Raw genomic sequence first — 19943 nt, forward strand, 5'->3', positions numbered from 1 at the left:
TTTGGATGCAAGGCGGCTTACATCAACCTAACTTCATAGTGTAGACCAGGATGTTTTACCATTAACATAGGCCAAAATATTCTCACACTCGTAGATCTGGTAAGGATTGTAGCATTGCGGTGTATGGATGCATACATACATACATATACTACAAAAAACATGAAACAATATTTTTCAACACGTGAAAACATGCATGGTCAATCTCATAAAACCATCACCTTTTAAAGTATGATGAAAATGAGAGCTACACTGAATATAAAAATCATATTTTACCAATTTCATAAATATATTAATTATGTATTGTGAACCCGATATAATTAACCTCAGATGTATAGATTTTCCATTACTTGATTTGGTGAAATAGCTAACACGTAAGTCATAAGCTCCACAGGGTTTACATATCTACAATGTGTACTTAGGCACATCTTGCACCCCCTCTTCCACAAGTGTAAGGATCCCCGTGAGAAGTTCCATTGCATCCGGGGTTGAAGGACAATGGAGAAGGGAGGTTGAAGGTATGCAGGGATTCTGACTGTGCCCTGAAAGGGAGAATCTGGGACTTGAAGCCTGCTTTTCAAAGTCATGTGTGTGCAATTAAGTTGCCAGAGTGTGTGCGTATTTGCACACTTAATGTGACCAGACCTGCACAAACTAGCCAGTAACTGGGCTCACAAATATCTAGTTACACATTCAGCTGGATAGTTGTCCCTAAAAATATCCACTTTTGCAGTTCTGGCATGCGTGAACTAAGCATGCAATTGCGAGTGCATTTTTCTTCAAGTAATTACGTATTCACTATTTATTATTACCTGGACATGACTAATGTAGAAAATAAGACTCTTAAGATCTATTTCAGAGTATATGTACATTGCCAGACCCTGTATTCGTACTGGCACTGTCTGCTGGGCTCTTCTGCAGATTGCATTCCACCTCCTCCCACCACTCTGTTTCTCTACAGTTAGCCACTTTTATTGGCAAGTCCCCTAGTGACTCAGGCATGTTCAGGGCCGGCTCCAGTTTTTTTGCTGCCCCAAGGAAAAACAACAACAACAAAACCCCAAAAAATGGAGTGCCGCCACCGAAGCAACACAACAACAACAAAATGGAGTGCCACCCCTTGAAAAAAGCCGCCCCCAAAGGGCCGGAATGCCGCCCCAAGCACATGCTTGGAACACTTGTGCCTAGAGCCGGCCCTGGGCATTTTAGATCGTGTTCTGAAGTTGCTCCTATCCATTTTTAGTGCAATAGGAGGATTGGGCTCTCAAAATATCTATATGAATTGAAGCTCTTTTTATTTAAACACAAGTTAAACATACTTGCCCGCTGGCCAATGTGGACCAGGTAAAAAGGTATTAAAATCATTTAAGAAAACGATCCCAAAATACTGAAATTAGCTAAGTTAGAAGACATAGGCTTGGCATGCTTTGCCTAGTCCACACTGAACTTGGAGACATGTATAACTTCGGCTGTCACTGTTTGGGATTTTTTGTTTGTTTGTTTTTTTAAGTTCTCATTCAACACAGGTATTTTCTTAGGTCCCTAACCCGTGGATGTCTGTCTACACAAAGGCCGACTTGAAGTCAGTTGGGCTGCCCACATGGTTCAGCGTGCAGACCTGGGGCCTTGGTGTGGATGGGGACATATTCATTATAATTTTCTCCCAATTAGTTTCACCCATGATGAGCACAGTATCCCTGGCTACGCTGATCTTCTTGTGTAGTTGAGAAGTGTGATTGTTTTAATGAAGGCGATTGTAAAGAGTGTTGTTTTAAAAAAGGCAACAGCTAAAGTTTTACAGGAAGTCTTTTGACTGAGATGCTCTTATGGTAGCATTTTAGCAGTATTTGTTTTTTCCTTCTCACATGGATAAGGAAGAGCTCTTGCTAATAGCAATGACCATTTCTTTACCATCAGTTAAAACTATTAGCTGGTTTAGAGAAGCAAATTACTAATTACTTGGAAAAAAGAGCCACAAATCATAATCAAATATGTCTCCTGAAGTTAAAAGCTAACTAAAGTGAAATGCCTACAACATGGAACTGGGTGTTTTTGCCAGTGAGTAATGAACAATATTAAATTACAGGTTGCCACAGATACCTCATATGAAAAAAGACCCACTTCCAAGCAAGGTGAAGTCTTGTACAAGGAGCTACTACCAACACCACCTTTTCTATTAACTGATATTACTCCACCCCACCCCACGATCTATTGTGTATCTGTTTGTCAGTTACTGCAAACTAGGGACCTGAAAAAACATAACCCTACATTTCATTAAATAAGTCTCTTTTTTGCCCTCCCCTACCCCGTTTCATGGAAGTCATATGCTACTAACAGACTCCCTGTCGTTTAATAACAGTGTTATACTTTCATTCTAATACATTCTCACATTTCACGGTAGTGTTACTGTATTAGAACCCAATCCTGCAAAGATTTAAGTATGCGAGTAACTTTACATACATGAGAAGACCCACGGAATCTCAGGTACATTTGAAATGCACAAAGATGGGCTCTTATGACCTATATCAGGCTGCTCCTGAATCAATGGGATTTACTCACAGTACACAAAATTACATAAGTCTGTGCAGGAGCAGGGCCTTAAATCAGATTACTTGGGAGTTAATGTGCGTAACAAAATCAAGGGATGATTTTCTTTTTAACTGAAGTCTCAAAATTGTAGAGAAAGCCTTTCCAACAAATTCTGTAATAGTTTCTGACAACTCACTCACTCACTGCAATTTTTTTTGTAGAAGAGGAAGGGCAATTTTTTTCTTAGTTACACCATAGTTAATCTAGAATAACTCCGATTTATAACAGTGAAACTCACAGTAGAATTTGCCCCAAAGGTTCTGGATAGGTGCACAGACTTTCAGTTACTCATGAATGGAAGTCTGATTTGGGTCTCATGCTGCTTGCATTCCAGCTGCAGCTAAATACATCCTGCAGATGTTTCTTACAAACCATGATGCACTGCTGTCTACTCCCACTCTATGCTCCTCCATTAGATATTAGTTCTTTAATAAGAAATGAAATAAAATAAGGGCTAATTTTTTTAGGCTTCATCTCATACATAGACTTGTGCCAAGTCAGGCTATTATAAAAAAACAGTCTAGATGCATCTGTCTGTGTTCTGATATGAAATGAACAGAGAAAAGGAGACCTAGCTACATGAATGCTGCTACACTAATCTGTTGCATTTCATCACTTTCCCATCTTTTTCCCACAGTCCAATTTTAGAAGAAGTATTTTTAGTCCACTAGTATTTGATCTTTTTCCATGTTCAGAAATGAAAGGTTGGTCACAGCCCAGATTTGCTAATTTATTCCCAATTTCGATGTCCAAAGAGAAAAGTAAATTTAGGGTGTTTTCTTTTTTATTAAAACTGTTCTACACCAAATTTCTATCTTCATATATTAAAGTCTGAGAGAAATGCTCTCTCCTATATATGTCTGATGGTCAACTGTCATCATCTTCTAATTAATAGCTTCCAGCTAAGCACTCTCCAATATGGTCAGAATATTATTTTTCTTAAAAAAGGTATTACCGTTTATAAACGGTCCTAAAATTATTCCTGAGACGCACTTAAATGGGAGAAATCTGCTCCTGATTTAATGTAAACCTTTTGCCTACAAAAAGAAATAAGTGTTGACTACATTTGTTAGTAGAGCTCTGTGGACTATTGAGCTGTCAGCACCACAGACTTTATTGTCATAACTTTAATGTAGACTTACATAGCACTTCTACTAATAATGCTATCTGGTGCTTTACATTGTACAACCTCAGAACACAGGGTTATTTTCAGTCAGTCACATGGATCCTGATGAACACAACTTCAATTTCTAGGTTTCTTGCCTTTGTTTCCGTGGGCTCTACATCAGTGAAACAGTGTTGTTGTTATTATTCATTCAGATCAAGGTAGCACCCACAATGTGCCAGTCACTTTCCAAACATAGCAAAAGACACACAACCTGCACCAAAAATAGTCAGAAAAGGTTTAAAACTTGAACAATACTTTCCTTTGCTTTCCAGTTGAGCAGAAATTGGATAGTCACAGAAGTAAAACAAAATAATCTGCCAAGCACCCTCTCTCTCTCTCTGTCTCATCTTTCATATCCTTTCACAAATCCACTCTCTCATGTACATTTTTCCTCTGACATTTTTATCATCAACAATTCTCACACCTCCCTTACTCCTGCCGAAGCCAATGGGGAGCAGCTTCAGATCCCTGAGCTATAGCCCAAAGCCTTGCCTTTGTCATGTCTTAAAGAGTGTAAACTTGTTGTTGCTGGACAGAGTTTTGATCTATACTTGTAAATTTACTAGACTGACTGACATACTACTAAAATAGTAATAATCTTATATTACAGGGATCAAAGAGATGACCCTAAAGGACCCATCCCAATAAAGTAGCTAACAAAACCCAGAAAGCAGATATAATTTGGGGGTCTGAATTCATATCTCTGGGGGTATTTTGATATCTTCCAATTAATTACTCTCTAGGTTTTTTTCCCCCATTAAGACAAGAAAATGTAGTAATCTTGTAGTCTAGATACCAAAATTAAGATTCTGAAGACAGCACTGTCATGATAAGGTTCTTAAATCCATAGTCCCATTGCCTCTAAATTACACGCTGTGGAAAGAAATTTGGGACGTTATTCCTGTACAAAAACACAAACTATTATTTCACTTACAATGCCAGCAGCTTTGCTACTCAGCTGTAAAAGCGAGAGCTTTTCTGAGACTCTTCTATCAAATCATCTTTGTGTTCATAACATCAGAATAAAATAATGGACCAGTGGTTCACAATGGATGTTTCAACTTCAGTGTCTACTCAGACAATTTGTCTTTCTCCATCATCTTGACAATATTTTAAAGGACAGTTATACTACCAAAGTGATAGTGGGCTGGTTAGAAAACATGTCACTAAGACATCTCACAGGGATTCCAGGAAACATGGCTCAGTTAGATAGCCTACCCCACCTAAATAAAAGTAATCAAATCATTAAGTTATCCTAGTCAATATAATGCTGTGTTTATCACTTTAATTTGTACCAGAAGCCTTGTCCCCATTTCTGCCCCTGGCATTAGAGCCAGGACAATGCCCAGCCTATCAGGAGAACAGCGTTTGAAACACATTTTCCTCTGACATTTCCTTCTATATGAAATGAAACATTCAGGCTGATCCTGCTGCCCGTAAGTCTATGGATCCTTTGTCATCTCACCACGGTCAAAAGGAGTTTTGCCTGAGTAAGTTCTTTAAGACTTGGCCCCCAAAAGGGGAAACTGTAAAAATTCAGCCGTATGTGCACAACTCAATGCGATCCTTAGAATGTGATTGTGGGGGCATCTATGGGTCTAAGAAGTCTATGGGACCAACATGTACATTAGACAGAAAAACACCCTGTACAGTATTTGTGATATTAGATTAAGATTAAAAGGAAGCAAAAGGAAATGTTTGTGCTGACGACTATAGCAAATGAAGCACAAGTACACATCAGACAGGCTACAGCAACAAGTCAGAAATAGAATGTGTTTGGCTACATGGCATAGGACAGTGGTTTTCAAACTTCTTTTCTGGTGACCCAGTTGAAGAAAATGGCTGTGACCCAATGGAGCTGGGGATGAGGGGCTCGGGGTGTGGGAGGGGCTCAGGGCTGGGGCACAGGGTTGGGGTGCAGGGGTGAGGGCTGTGGAGTGGAGCTGGGAATGAGGGGTTTGGGGTGCAGAAGGGGGCTCTGGGTTTGGGAGGGCTCAGGGCTGGGGCAGGAGGGGGATCAGGGCTCAGGGCTGGGGGTGCAGGTTCTGGGGTGGGATCAAGGTGAGGGGTTTGGGGTGGGCTCAGGGCTGGGGCAGGAGGCTGGGGCACGGGTTTACCTTGTCCAGCTCCCGGTCAGAGGTGCAGTGGGGATACTAAGGTAGGCTTCCTGCCTGTCCTGGCACTGCAGACCGCACTGCACCCCAGAAGCAGCCAGCAGCAAGTCTGGCTCCTAGGCAGAGGCGCGCAAGCAGCTCTGCCGCAGCTCTTGCCTGCAGGCACCGCCCCCCTCCCCCCTCGGCTCCCACTGGCCGGTTCCCAAGCGCCCCCCCACCCCCCAGGGCTGGAGGAGCCCTGGCCAAACCACCCCAAGCACTAGCCCAAGCCCCCCCAGACCGTCAGCCTGAGCTGAGCTCCCACTGGCTTCTGGGGAGAGGCGGAATTTGGACGGGGCCATGGCCTCGGCTTGGGGAAGTTTAGCCTCTCCCCGTTCTATTATACCCGCCGCTCATGCTTTCGCGCTACACAGAGCTCTTCCTCAGGTCTGGGAAAGATAGTAACTCATCCACTTTGTCTCAAGGGAAGTTAGACTGAGCTTCCTAAAATTCAGTATCCTATTGTTCAAACCTTAGGGCCCAATCGTCCTACTTCCCCTCCCCAGCAGGTGGGTTACATGGAGCTGAAAAGGAAGGGAATCCTCCCCACAGAGTCCTGGAGTGGTGGTTGCTGCTACTGTTATTTCCTCACTATGATGGGAGCAGTGGCTGTTGGAGATATGAAAGGAGCCCCTATAGGGTTAAGTTCTGTGGTGCTCAGGAGATTTGGACTTCCTTTTTTACCTCCCCAAATTGAACTCCACCCTGCACAGTGGAAACAGTGCAAACCACCACTAATATTAAAGTATTTACATCAGTGCACAGATGCTTCAGAATTTACAGCAGAATAGGGTAAAAATAATGCTCAATTATAAATCTGAATAATGCAACAGAAACAACATTCTGGGGGCCAACATATCAGATCAATGTTTCCTTCGGTATTCAGAATCTGCACTGAAATACTCTTCTAGCAAGTTGTGTTTCTTTCACTCTGTTTTAAATGGTGAATTCCTCAGGGCAGGACCCGTCTCTCCATGTGTCTACACCTCTTTGGGGTAGGGACTGTTTGAAGTAGTAGGTGAAGGTAAATTAAGGGCTTGTCTATTCATGAAAGTTGATCCAGAATAAAGTAGGGTGTGAATTTAAAGCGGATTAACTATTCCTGATTAATTTGGAATATGGCACTTTAATTCTGAAATAAGAGCATCTACACATGGAGTTAACCAGGAACAGCTATTCTAGAATAACTCCCCATGTAGACAAGCCCTTCTGAATCTGCAAGTCAGACCATATTTGGGTATTTAAACTTGGGCAAAGATTTCTAAAACAAAAACAGGAGGAGGCCTGTTTTGGTCTTTGATAGCTGCTGCTGAATCTGTTACTGTAGAGAAATGCATCCTGCTATCCAGACAAGTCCAGTGCAGGAGTCACTGAAATCACTGAATCACAAGGACATGCGAGGCAGAGCATTAGGCAGCACAGGAGGCACACGCATGTTATACATTTTCTTACTGTTTGCTCAGCAGAAGCAAAGCAGTTCAGTGAACAGCTGGACTTTAGCCCAAGAAAAAAAATGCAGGTATCTGGGCTATATGTTTATTCTGCAAGTTACATTTTACTACATGGCACAGATTTTAGTTTCTGGACTGCAAATAATTAATTGTTTGAAAAATAAAACAGAGAAAAGTTTCCTAAGTTATTTCCAAATCACTTAAAATGTATGCCTCAAAAACTATCTTAAAATAATATTTAGAGATGTTATACAACACCCCAAAGCAAGGCAATCCAGATGAAAGTTATCCAACTCCTAATATACAGATAAAACAGGATGTCATCTTCGGCCTCAATCCTGCACGTGACATACAGGGCTATTCAATACACAGTCTTTGTAGCTGCCGGCTTGCACTCCACTGCCAGCGAAGGTCGTGTGATATGGAAATAGCTACTACACAAACTGCACTGTGTGGCACAGGGGCTGCTTATCCACAGTACCGGCTACTGCACGAGCAACAGTGAACTGGGCATAAAGGAGGAGAGTCCACAGCAAAGGGGAACTGATCTGCATGTCGGATTTCAAAACTGGCGGTTAACATAACTTCACATTTTGCCAGTAGCTTCACTGGGGTCCTACAGGTTGGCAGGAAAGCAGAATGTACCGCCTTCAGTTAATTGATGGTTTACTTTTTAAAGGGATTTCTACTTGTTCTCTTTACATTTGTCAGACTGTACTTCTAGCACCAGCTAAAGATTAACTAAATGTAAAAGCCAAAAACAACAAACACAACCTAGCAAAAAGTCCTCTGCATAAACTCAGCCCCAGTTCATGAGCTAGCTATTGGCGTGACAAACAATGCACGTAAGGGGAGTGTCCATCACCTCCTGCCTACTGGGCCTTCTCACAGCCCCAACATCTGGTTATTTTTATGTCCAGGATGGTGTGAGAGCTCGGTGCTTATTACCAGGTTTTCTCTGCACACAGTAGTAATCCCACAGATTTTCTGAAGTGCGGGAATGGGCCCCAACAATGTTATCCATGTTGTACCTAGGAACTGAGATTTAATTCCAGATTGAAATATTTTGATTTTTCTCTGGGTTTATATCACAACCATAATATTCTCAGAATACACTTTAATAAACCATTTTGAATTGCTTGGGAGTAATTTCTGAAAGCTCTTATGCTGCTCTACTTCTTCATGTGACTTCACCTGAACTGTCTGTGCCTTGGTAAAAACAGGAGAAGCTGCATTATAGCTCACGGCTTTGGAGTGATTTAATACTTTTATCTGTCCTCTGAAAGAAAAAAACCCTTGAAATTATACAACTGAACAGTACCTGACCATTTCACCCTAGGACACAGTAAAGCCAATTGTCTGGTTTCCTTGTTACTGACTGGGATCTGACTCCATGGGCCAGTTTTCTTTAAAGTTAATTTTAGTGCTCATCAAAGGTGCTGGTTTGACAATACTGGTGAATGAATATCACCTCTAGCCACGAATGGTACAAAAGAGCAAGCAATGACAGCGCAAGCTTCTCCATATCATTCCACCTCTAGGGTGAGGGGGGCAATTCAGTCTCTATTCCCAGTCAGCGTTTGGCCTCTCTGATGAGACTGTCACACAGGGCTGCTGCTGCTGTTTAACTACTGTGATGGTGGGATCTTTTTATAATATAGAAACCTATCTACTAGGAACTGGACAGAGACTACTGAATCATTAACATGCAATAGGCTACTACACACAGTCATTACATGCGTCAGATTTGACCCAGAGGTGGAAGGCTCCTATTCCATTACCAATCCCCTGGCCTTTCAGCCCCAACTACAGAAAGCCTTTCTCAGGATCTTATGTGTGTAATGTATACAGACACACAAAAGGGTAGTAACTTCATTCTCCTATTTTGCTATGGCTCCTAAACTGGTATGTGACAGTTTACTGCATTAGTTCTAAATTAACCTGAACACATCCTCCATAGAGGTAAAGCGTAATTTCCTAAGTGCTAATTTGGTTTCTCAGAGTCCTCCTATATCAGCCAAGAAAGTGAGCCTACCTATCTCCTTTTACCAGCAGGTGGAGATTGGACCAAAAAATAAAAATAAAAAAGATTTGATAATACATCTCTACCTCGATATAATGCTGTCCTTGGGAGCCAAAAAAAATCTTACTGCGTTATAGGTGAAACTGTGTTATATCGAACTTGCTTTGATCCACCGGAATGCGCAGCCCCGCCCCCCCGGAGCACTGCTTTACCGCGTTATAGCCGAATTCGTGTTATATCGGGTGGCGTTATATCGAGGTAGCAGTGTATCGATCCATTACACAAGGGCTTGTTGACTACCTCAGTTCAGCTGAACACTTCCTATCCAGGCGTGTTGCTTCATATCCAAGAAGTGCTGGACTATGTGCTGATTGGAAACCCCCTGGAAATTATACTAAAGTTAGTCAGGAGAGGATCCCCTTCTGTGTTCTGGCTCAGGTTTCTCATCTCTTAAATAAAGGTTAAAAATCACCTTTTAGAAAAGAGTCTTATGTCTTCTATTGAATAGTCAGGCCTTAGTCCCTCTTCAGACAGGATCTCTCTTCCTTAGGGACAGGGGGAAAAGACCCACTTCCCTGGGGAAAAGGGCTTGGAGAGAAGGAGCCTGCTAGAGTGAGGGCTTGTCTACACTGGCACATTAAAGTGATGCCGAATGTGGCTGTGTAGTCACGGCACCAGCATTGGGAGAGAGCTGTCCCAGCGCTCTAAAAAAATCCACCTCCACGAGGGGCGTGGCTCCCAGCGCTGGTGCACTGTCTACACTGGCGCTTTACAGCGCTGAAACTTGCTGCACTCAGAGGGGTGTTTTTCACACCCCTGAGCAAGACAGTTGCAGTACTGTAGATAAGCCCTCAGTGTCTTCATATGATGGGCTGCACTCCAACCAGACTTCCACAGTCCTGGGCTTTTCTGACATTTCAAGGGCTGTGCAGCATAACAACAAAATAAAATGGCTGCCACAGAGAAAGCTTAGGGCTATCACTATTTGGTGGGTCCAAATTATTTCCCCCCCCTACCATGGAACGAATTTCATTAGGCTACCACTAGGATCCCCAGACACACAGAAGCACCCTCTAATAGGGTTGCCAATTTTGGTTGAATGTATTCCTGGAGGTATCATCACATGACATAATCTTTAATTAAAGATTAATCTTTAATTATTGGAGACTCCAGGGCAATCCTGGAGGGCTGGCAACCCTACCTTCTGATCTCTGTTGTGTGGAACTGGTACTCAACACTGCACCTACCTACAGAAAAACAGCTTCATCTTACAGTTTACTATCATTGGAAAGAGATCAACCCACCCACCCCCGCCCCGCAGCACTCCCATAGCACCGTTTCTGCTCAAGAAAGAGGGATAAACTGCAATACAGGATTCACAGGAAGATCACTATATCTCCCAACCATTGCAGAACCAGGAAGGAGAAACCACTAAAGCCAAAATGAAGACAATACAAAGAGAAACAACTTAAAATTAATTTTAAAATGTAGCCTAATTCTCTGAGTCTTAACCTGTAACAGCTGCTCAAAGCAGCAGCCAGCAGAGAGGCCTATCCATCTCATCAGGGCAGGGAACAGTTGAGCAGAAGGAGCCAGTAAGACCCTGTTCTAGGGGGAGAGAACTTTCTCCCCTCCCACCCACCCCCTTTTGGCTGCTATTTCCACCTGGAGGAATTATTGTGCCATCATGACAGGCCTTTGGGAAAATAGTCTTCATTTCCTCCAAAATCATTTGTCTCCAATCACATAATTTTTTTAGAAGTGTCAAACCTCCAATTCCTCAAATTTCCATTTTACAAATAGAAATTAAAACATGGCCCCAGTTGTCAAAACATGCATTTACCATAAAAAGACCTGTTGGTAGCTGTAAGGTTCTCTCTATATGAATTATATTGCCTTATGAGCAATTTGGATATCAGGCTAAAGAACTGTAAAGTGTAGCTGAATATATCCTGATATATGAAATACGAATGAAGTACCTTCTAATTCAATGACTGACAACCTTGGAGCAAAGCGATATGCTTATTATAACGCACCTATGATGCTATCTTTCTCTTAATAAAAATAAACCACCACAAGCTAATTTCTACCCTGAATGAAATCTTATATCTATTGGTAGCACATGAATTCACCGACAATTCTGAACGTATGGACAGCTGGACTTTGAAGAGGTAGGCAGCACATAGAGATAATGAATCTATCTCTCTCTCTCACACACACACACTTCTTCCTTCATCTCCAAAAACACAGGTCTCTGCCATCTGAGCTAGAGGAGATCTCCCTCTAGCTAGCAATAGTAAATGCTTCAGCCTCTTCCATTGGGCCAAGCACTAGATGATAACACGATCTCAAACGCATATAAAAGCAGTACATTGCAATAGTCATTCAAAAAATCTAATTTTCCCTAGATTTGCCATAATGTCTTGGATTTGACCTATGGCTTTTAGATTGAATGGCTCTCTAGCACACGGACTGTGTCTTCCCCTACATTCTGTACAGACCCAGACACAGAGCTTACACTCAACAAAAAGAGACAGACAGGCAGGCAGGCAGGCATGGGTTAATAATAATCTCCATAGAATATATTTGAAATCTAAGCAATTAACCCACATTTTTGTAGATTTGCTACAAGGATTCTCTCAAGTTGTTTCTACAAGTGCTGGATTCTGCCCATAACAAGTGGCTTTCAGAGAATTTTCTTATTAATTTGTTTTAAATGCTGCCACAAACACCCATTTTTGTTGTCTCCTCAGGACAGAATTTGACTCCCTGATTCCCTCCTGTTCTTTTTTCTTTCAAGTAACATTTCCCAAAGATGAACCAGATTAGGCTAAATGATCTCTTTTTTATAAAAGCAACATATTCACTGGGTAACAAAAATACGTGATTGATTTATGTTGGTATTTACAAAACAACAACAAACAGAACAGAAATAATCCATGTAACAAACAGCAATCAACATCAAAGAAACAAAATAAACAAACTGCACCTTAACACCATCACAACACACATGGTCTTCAATTATCCACCCCTTACAAAAAGGAAAAGGTGTCTTTTGTGACCTAGAATATCCAAGGCAGCTCTCAGACCATAAACTTAATATTCTGTAAGGTGCTTTTGCAACACTGGAGATTACAGGAATTATGGGAAACAAAAACATTTCATTCTCCTTTAGAGCTCACACCATGAGTTGAAGGCCAAACCCAAACTTCTCTGACTGAAGTCAACCTTCAACTGAAGTCTGTCTCAGTCACCACTCTGTCCCCATTTTAGAACTCTCCTAACTCAAGAGACTAGGGCTTGGGACGAGAGTGGTAATGTATATGATTTAAATTCACTCAAACTGAATACAACTATTGCTTGGACAGGTAGCTCGACATATTTAAAATAAGCACATAACGATTTCTTTCCTCCTGCCATCACTTCCATTCAGACTAAATAGTACTGTCCATTGTTATATGTTACGTTACCCAAGGAATCCTTTATTGGAATTTACAGTAATAGGCATGTTCAGCTAATCAAGTCATATTACTATCCCACTATCCCGTACTGTATAGCATACGATTACATGATCCCCAGAAAATAAATACAGAACATACTATGAATGGTCAGGAAAGTAGAGGGGAACAGTTTCTTTCCACAAACTTGAATGTTAGTAGGACACCCTTTAAATCAGTTCTGAGTACCCCCTGGAAATCGTACAATTATATTAGAAAACAGTTTGAGAAATGTATATGTAAAGCTAGGGGTTTTCCAATAATATTAAAACTATATAGTTTAAACATCATACTATTGTTTAACTTCATTGTCTGAAATACAGTAACTTATGTATCAAGAGTTCAACAAGCTTCAATAAAGCACCCTTGTAACATTTTTCAAGCTTGGGTGCATAACAGTATGCAATCTAAACCCATGGCCTGATTTTCTGAAGTGCTGAGCACCCACAACATTCACTAAAGTATAAAGCTTATTCTGCTGATGGAAAGGTAAGATTGTTACTATCATTTATTGCCTTATGAAATCTGGAATAAACTTGTTACACATCTTGGCTTTTGAGCAGTTTACAGCAACAGCAAAGATAAAACTCAGCTCCTCATACCCTAAAAATAAGAGACATTACTGCCTGAGTTAAAAGGAACAATCTCTTTTACCTTTTTAGCAGTATAGCGCTTAAGGTGCACAGGTGGGCAGTTCTCAATCAATCCATTAAGAGAGCAATGATACACAAGCAGTAGACAGTACAATTACAAGCTACTTCAAACATGGTTCACCTGCTGAATATCATTATTGGTTTGGCAAAAACAGAATACCCATCATCAATTTCCCTCTTCCACCTCCAGTTGGAAATCCAAATCTTATCTAGATTGTATGTATCAGCTCTGGATGTACAGACACAGAAAAGAAAGTATTGGAATGTTCATTCTAACAATGACAATGAGTAACACATCAAAGGGGGGGGGGGGAGGATCCCATAATTTAAGAAATTTTAGAAATGTATAAGTGGGTTTTGGCATAAAGCACTTGAAAAAATACATACATGTATGTGTTATAATATATCAGAGGTGATGTCAAGATTTAATCTACTGCTATCAAATTGATAAGTGCATAAAAGCAGCATTTGCAACATATAGTAAATCACACACCATACCAAAAATCTACATCATTCAAACTCATGCTCTTAACTGTTACCATAACTATTTGAATATATGCTATTTACAGACATGGCAAAGTTATTTCTATATGGGGGAAAATACAAAGTTGGCATTAAAATTATGCATGTGTATGCAGTGTAGGGGAGTGTGGTGTGTATTGTGCACATTTGTATGCTGAAAATCCAAGGGAGTTTGTTGCAGAGGTAAGGCATCTGTGAATTTGATTAGTGTGACATTTCCGTTCTAAGGCATGAAAATTAAGTTTGCCTTAAATGGTGATTTCCTTAATTTTTTAGTGATTATGTTGGTGAGCCTTGCACTCAAGCTACCTTGATTCTAAAGTTTTCTTTGGTGGTGGTGAATGATGTGTGTATGTATAAAATTACATTCATAAAACAATCTTAGAAGGATGTTCAGGTTACAAAGTCAAGCAATCAAAAGTTGGGAAATACCAGCATTAAGGTTACCAATGCAACCTTAATTCATCCCCTCTGTGTATATGCACCATTATACAGTCTTTCATTACTTCATCACATACAATTCCAGGCTCTGCAGGGGAGTGCACTCTAGTAGTTATGGACTGTTCTGCCCCTGTGCTCCCTGCCTGTCTCTACCTCCCTCTGCTCCTATCTCCCAGACCCAGTCCTATCCCCCTCTGCTCCTACTATTCACCCCAAACCTGGCTCCTGTCCACCCTCACTCTGCTCCTATCCATCACCTCCAACCCAAACTCCTGTCACCCCTCCTTCACCTTCCATCTCCCTCTGCTTCCCACCCGCTCCTGTCCCACCTTTTCCCTTTGCTTCTATCCACTCTCCATCTCCTGCTACTCATCCACCCAATTCCTCACCTGTCTGCATACCAGCGTGGCTGCTTCCTCAGTCTCCTTCATGCTGCCTGGCACCAGTTGGGAGACAAATGAGAGTACAGGTGAGACATTCCTCCACTCTTAGTTCTGGTGCCCAGAGTCACTGGAACCTCTGGGAGCTGTGAGGAGCAACTGCAAGGAAAGTCCTGCCCAGGCTCTGCACCCCAGGGCTGAAGCACACTCATTCACTCTGTGGGAATAGTGCAGGTGTAGTGCAATCAGCACTTACCAGCTGAGAGGGAATAGAGCATGCTCAATGCAGAGAGACTCCTTGGAGAATGTAGCTGCCAACTCTAACAAGTCACTACTGAGCATGTGCAAACTGAAATTTTTCAGAAGCTCATAACTTGGTCAAATTTTGATGAATGTTCACAGGGATGACAAAAGGGATATCCCACATGCCACCTTTCAAGGCCTTGCTCCAAAGTATGGTTATGTCAGACATGATTTTTTACCAGGGTAAAAGCATGTATTTTCCCCAAATTTCATTCTCATAAAACAGCTGAATCATGTTAGTTGAAAGTTTCCCAAAAGATTCAGCCTGGTATGGAAAAGTTCAGCCCAAACCATTAACATTTGGCAAAGTGATAAGCAACTGAAAACAGGATCTTAAAAAGCATTAGGCAACATTAACTACAGGCAGCGTTACCAGCTCCACCTATAATTTTACACACACACACATATATATGTATAAACACACGCACCACCAACGGTGATGGTATCCAGATGATAAATGACAGAACCCTGTGATAAACTGCATTAACGATCTCACCTGCACTTGGCCCACTAATCCATTTCCACTGGGACTACTATTCACTCTATACCTTTAAGCACCTTCTGGCAGTCCCTTCTTTTAAAAAATAAATCAATAAAACACCAGCAATAAAAGTGTTTTCTGCTTTCCCACCAAACGTGGAATTTCTCCAAAAACTCTCTACTGGTCTGAGGTGTAAGATGAATAATATTCAGACCTTGCCCAGTAACAGATTTAAGGTCTGATATCTTGCTATCCATCATTATGAGAAATGGGAGTTTTGTACAACTAGACCAGTGAGAATATGCAACATGATTATGTACAGAAAAGATGTTTTAGATAATTTCAGAGGTTTCTAAAGTGTATTAGTTATCATATTTCTCCCTCAGAGCCTTGTATAGTTTGACTCATAACTAAGACAGCCTGACTTTAGTTAGAGGGCATATGAAAAACAGTCCCAATTTAAAAATATATGTATTAAGAACACCCTAAAAAGATTTAATATAAAAAATGATGTGGAATATACATAAGGCATTATAGTGGGATATGGTACATATGTTTTATTGGCACTTATATGACATGGTTGGCATAACTCAGTCAAGGTTTGGCTTTTGTGAGTAATGTGACCAGCCCAAATTCATAACAATAAAACCTATATGCTACACCATCCCAGCATATGTCCCCCGTTCATACCAGATATTTCATGGATTTTAATAGTGGATAAATCTGATACTAAAACAATGCCCTTTCAAGTAAACTAGTGTGATTTGACATGTGTCAGAAACAATGGTATTCCTAATACTAGAGTTTCTTTGCTGAGCTTGTAAGTGATTCTAAAAATCAGAAAGTGTAACATAATCCTCTGACCTGACCAACACTAATTTGTTTGGTTTAACTAATGCAGAGTATTATTGATCAGCATTCAAATGACCATTTTGCATGAAATCCATCGAGGGAATCATAATTTAAATCTTCCCACGAGGAATCAAAGTTAACACAAGATGCCCTCTAAGAATACTTTTAAATAATTCTTATGCTGACTATCTAGAAAACATCTCGCACATAAAACTGGACTGGGCTGTCCTTCAACAGTATTTGAATTACACCAGAGACAGGAAGCTGTTCAAGGAGGAGCTCCAGCAGTTTAACTGATTGGAGATAAGGCAAAATGAAAAGGCCCAAGCCCAGCCCGAGAAGCCGAATTCAACACTGTTCTGTGGTCTATTCAACAACTACAAGGCACTGCATCCACGGGATGGTGACAGAAAGCCTTTTCTTAATTATTGTAGCTGTTCTGAATTCCATGTAAAATAATAAATCAGTATGACTGCATTTGAGTAGCTGAGAGAATACTTTTGACCCCATTTAGTGACAAAAAGCTGAGTCATTTTTCTTTTCTCTCTCTCTTTTTTTTAATACATCACAGAGTACTGCACACTAAGTTTATCAGATTCACAGAAAGACAGACAGAGAACACAAAAATATGAATGCAACTTCTTTTTTCATAGGAGGAGCAGGGTTGGCCAACATGACAATGATCTACACTTTGACCAATGAGTTGTTCTTCTCAGCCATCCTCACACCTCAGATCATTCTTTGGGTCCCTCCTCCCTCTCACAGATACCTACATCAGTACCCCCAGGAGATCCGACTGCTGAGACTGACAGTGACAAAATCTACCTCACTCTGCCTAGCTGTCTATATAAAACTGTCTAAATATTTAACTACCAAGTTAAATTCCCCCAGATAGGTCCATTTCACCTAACCACCAAGGTAGGTCCCCAAAGACTTATCTTTATTTCCAGGTTTTTGCTAGGGTCGGTAATAGGGGCGCTGAAAAGCAGGGTGACAGAGATGCTGAGATGGCTAGCATTTTAGGGGTTTGAAAGAGGTTGTCTTATTGAGCCATTCTGATGGAGCATTGTTTGGGTGCCTATATATTAGAATACTGTTCTTATCTATTCTGTAATATGTCTAGATGCACAGATATTACAGCCAAATAGGATTGGTAAGCAAATATGCACTCATCAATAAATTGAAAAGACATGAACTTTATGGTAAAAAGGAGGGAAAAACAAGCTAACCACAATTGGGGGAATAGGTCATTCCCAGTTGTTCAAACTGTGTAATATTTTGACTAACAACAGGACAGAATATTCCTCATACTCAAAGGCCCAAGGCAACTTAAAGAGCAGCATATACTGATGTCTTAAGTTCCACCTTTGGCTGTAGCTAGGGAATCGCATGGATTTTTAACACAATAATGGCTGAGTCTGGGGAAACCTTTTAACGCCACTAGTCAAATCAATTTTGTTTTTGCTGCTCTGCTTTCACAAGCACTCCCATTATCCATTATCACTCCCCACTGCAGGCATTTCCCACAACAGAAATATTATTAAGGGGAGGAAAAAAGAACAGCAAAGATCAGATAATGAAGAAAACATCTCAGGGACAGCAGGACACAGATCCTCTTGTACCTATGGCCTGCTACATACAATGAATTCGTGCATCCTAGCATTTGTTAAGAATTCCTCAGATTATGATTTGCTCAGTATTTGTGCTGTAATCCTTTCCACAGACAATGCACCTGCCCTCTTGTCCCTGGTACTTCTTGTTCCCCCTTTTCTCACACCACTTTTCTTTCCTGAAACAGCCCCACACATGATCACCTCTCCCTCCCTGTTCATCGCAAGATATACTGGAAAAAGTTGGGAACAAATCAAATGGGAGAGAGAAGCATAATAATTATTTGAAAGAATCCCCCTCACCATTTCTCTTTTCAAAACGGTGTGAAAACTGCATAAGGAAAAAGTGAGCATTACACCAAAATCAATACCTTTAATCCTCAAAATACAGCACTTTAGTTAAGCAAACTTGAACTTTTAGTAAGAGGTGCCAACTAACTCCCCCAAGGTGATGACTGGTGAAACACTGTAACTTGAATCCTCTCAGATGGGTTTCTGAAGCTGCGACAATCCGAATGATAAATAAATATTCAGCCTACCAAACCAGTAACACAAACGATTCCTGCCATCAAAGAAGGAACAAACATTACATTCTAACAGTAGCACACCTATCCACACACCTGGTGGAACCAAATCAAATATATTTCCCAATGCACAGACTCCAAGCTGAGCCCACCAATTTACCTTAATAGAAGGAGCTAGGGATTATTTTGAACCATTACTTCAAATCCAATCACGGATTACACGCCAGAAATGCTTCAGCCAATTTGGAGCTCAAACAATGTGGCCGTCACTCAGTTACAGAAGTCTGCACTCAGAAGTGTAAGCCTGCGGTAGTCTTCAAAGTTACCATTACCTGGGTCAATGCAAATTAAAAATGTTATGTTATGGCTACAGACGCAGATTGCCAAAACAAACTTTTCAAATGGGATTATTTAAACTTGTGACAGTTTCCCCAATAGTGTTTTGGAGCGGAACACAGTGAAATCAGAACCCAGAATCACAGCCACCTACTTTACTGATAAATATAAACTGCTTTGAAAATTCACTGTTAAAATTTAAATTTTGTTTTCTGCTATTCAGCCACAATTATTCCTAGCTAAGTTACTTTTTAAAAAGTCATAGTCTTAAACAAACACTAGAGAATATGTGAGGACAACACTGCATGAAAAGAAGCAGTATAGAAATGTTACAATTCCTCTCCGAGTTAGGTGCTGATTTGCACACAAGGATGTAAGGAAATACGTTAAGTGATTAAAGACACACAACACCTGCAATGCCTTTTCTAGCCAGTCATCTGCCACAAGCACCTTCTTCTTTATTATACACTGGAAGAAAGAGCTAAAATACCACAATGGGTTAGAAATGTGACCCAAAGGAAAAGAGAAAAGATGTTAGGGGTACACAAAATGGACCTATATATGTTGGCTCTTTGGTGTTAAATGATAAATCCCAGGGTTCATATAACGTAAGGGCCCAATCTTGTAGTTCTTACTCAAAGAAAACTCTGAAGTCAGTTGCTTAAGGGATGTATGATCCGGCACTAAATATTCCCAAGCTATGAAAAAAAAAAAAGAACAAAAAGATGACAAGCTACAGAATCTTAATTGTAGGGTTTAAGGGATTTGTTTGTTTGTTTGTTTTAATCTAAAGCCTGAAGGAAAATGAAGCTATAATCATTTTATAAACCCTGAAATATTCCAGCCTTGGAGCACTAGAAGAGGAGTCTGAAGTCGGGAAGTAGGAGGAGTGAGTCTCCCAAACCCTAACAGCAACTCCTTCAGCCAATTTTAAAGCAACATTGACTGACTCTGACAGTAATT

General features: G+C 40.8%; 1 protein-coding gene across 5 annotated transcripts in view; it reads right to left on the reverse strand.

Moving 5' to 3' along the window:
- The window catches only part of MAML3 (mastermind like transcriptional coactivator 3), a 356339-nt gene that overhangs the window by 325018 nt on the left and 11378 nt on the right, over positions 1-19943 (reverse strand). Inside the window, exon 2 of one of the 5 annotated variants that reach the window (XM_065597725.1) lies at positions 18805-18976. The exons of the other annotated variants lie outside the window; for them this stretch is intronic. The gene's annotated coding sequence lies outside the window, so the exon portion shown is untranslated. The remainder of the gene's footprint in view (positions 1-18804; positions 18977-19943) is intronic. 5 annotated transcript variants of the gene reach the window in all.

This window comes from Chrysemys picta, chromosome 5, assembly GCF_011386835.1.
Source record: "Chrysemys picta bellii isolate R12L10 chromosome 5, ASM1138683v2, whole genome shotgun sequence".
In the NCBI taxonomy this organism is placed as follows: domain Eukaryota; kingdom Metazoa; phylum Chordata; order Testudines; family Emydidae; genus Chrysemys; species Chrysemys picta.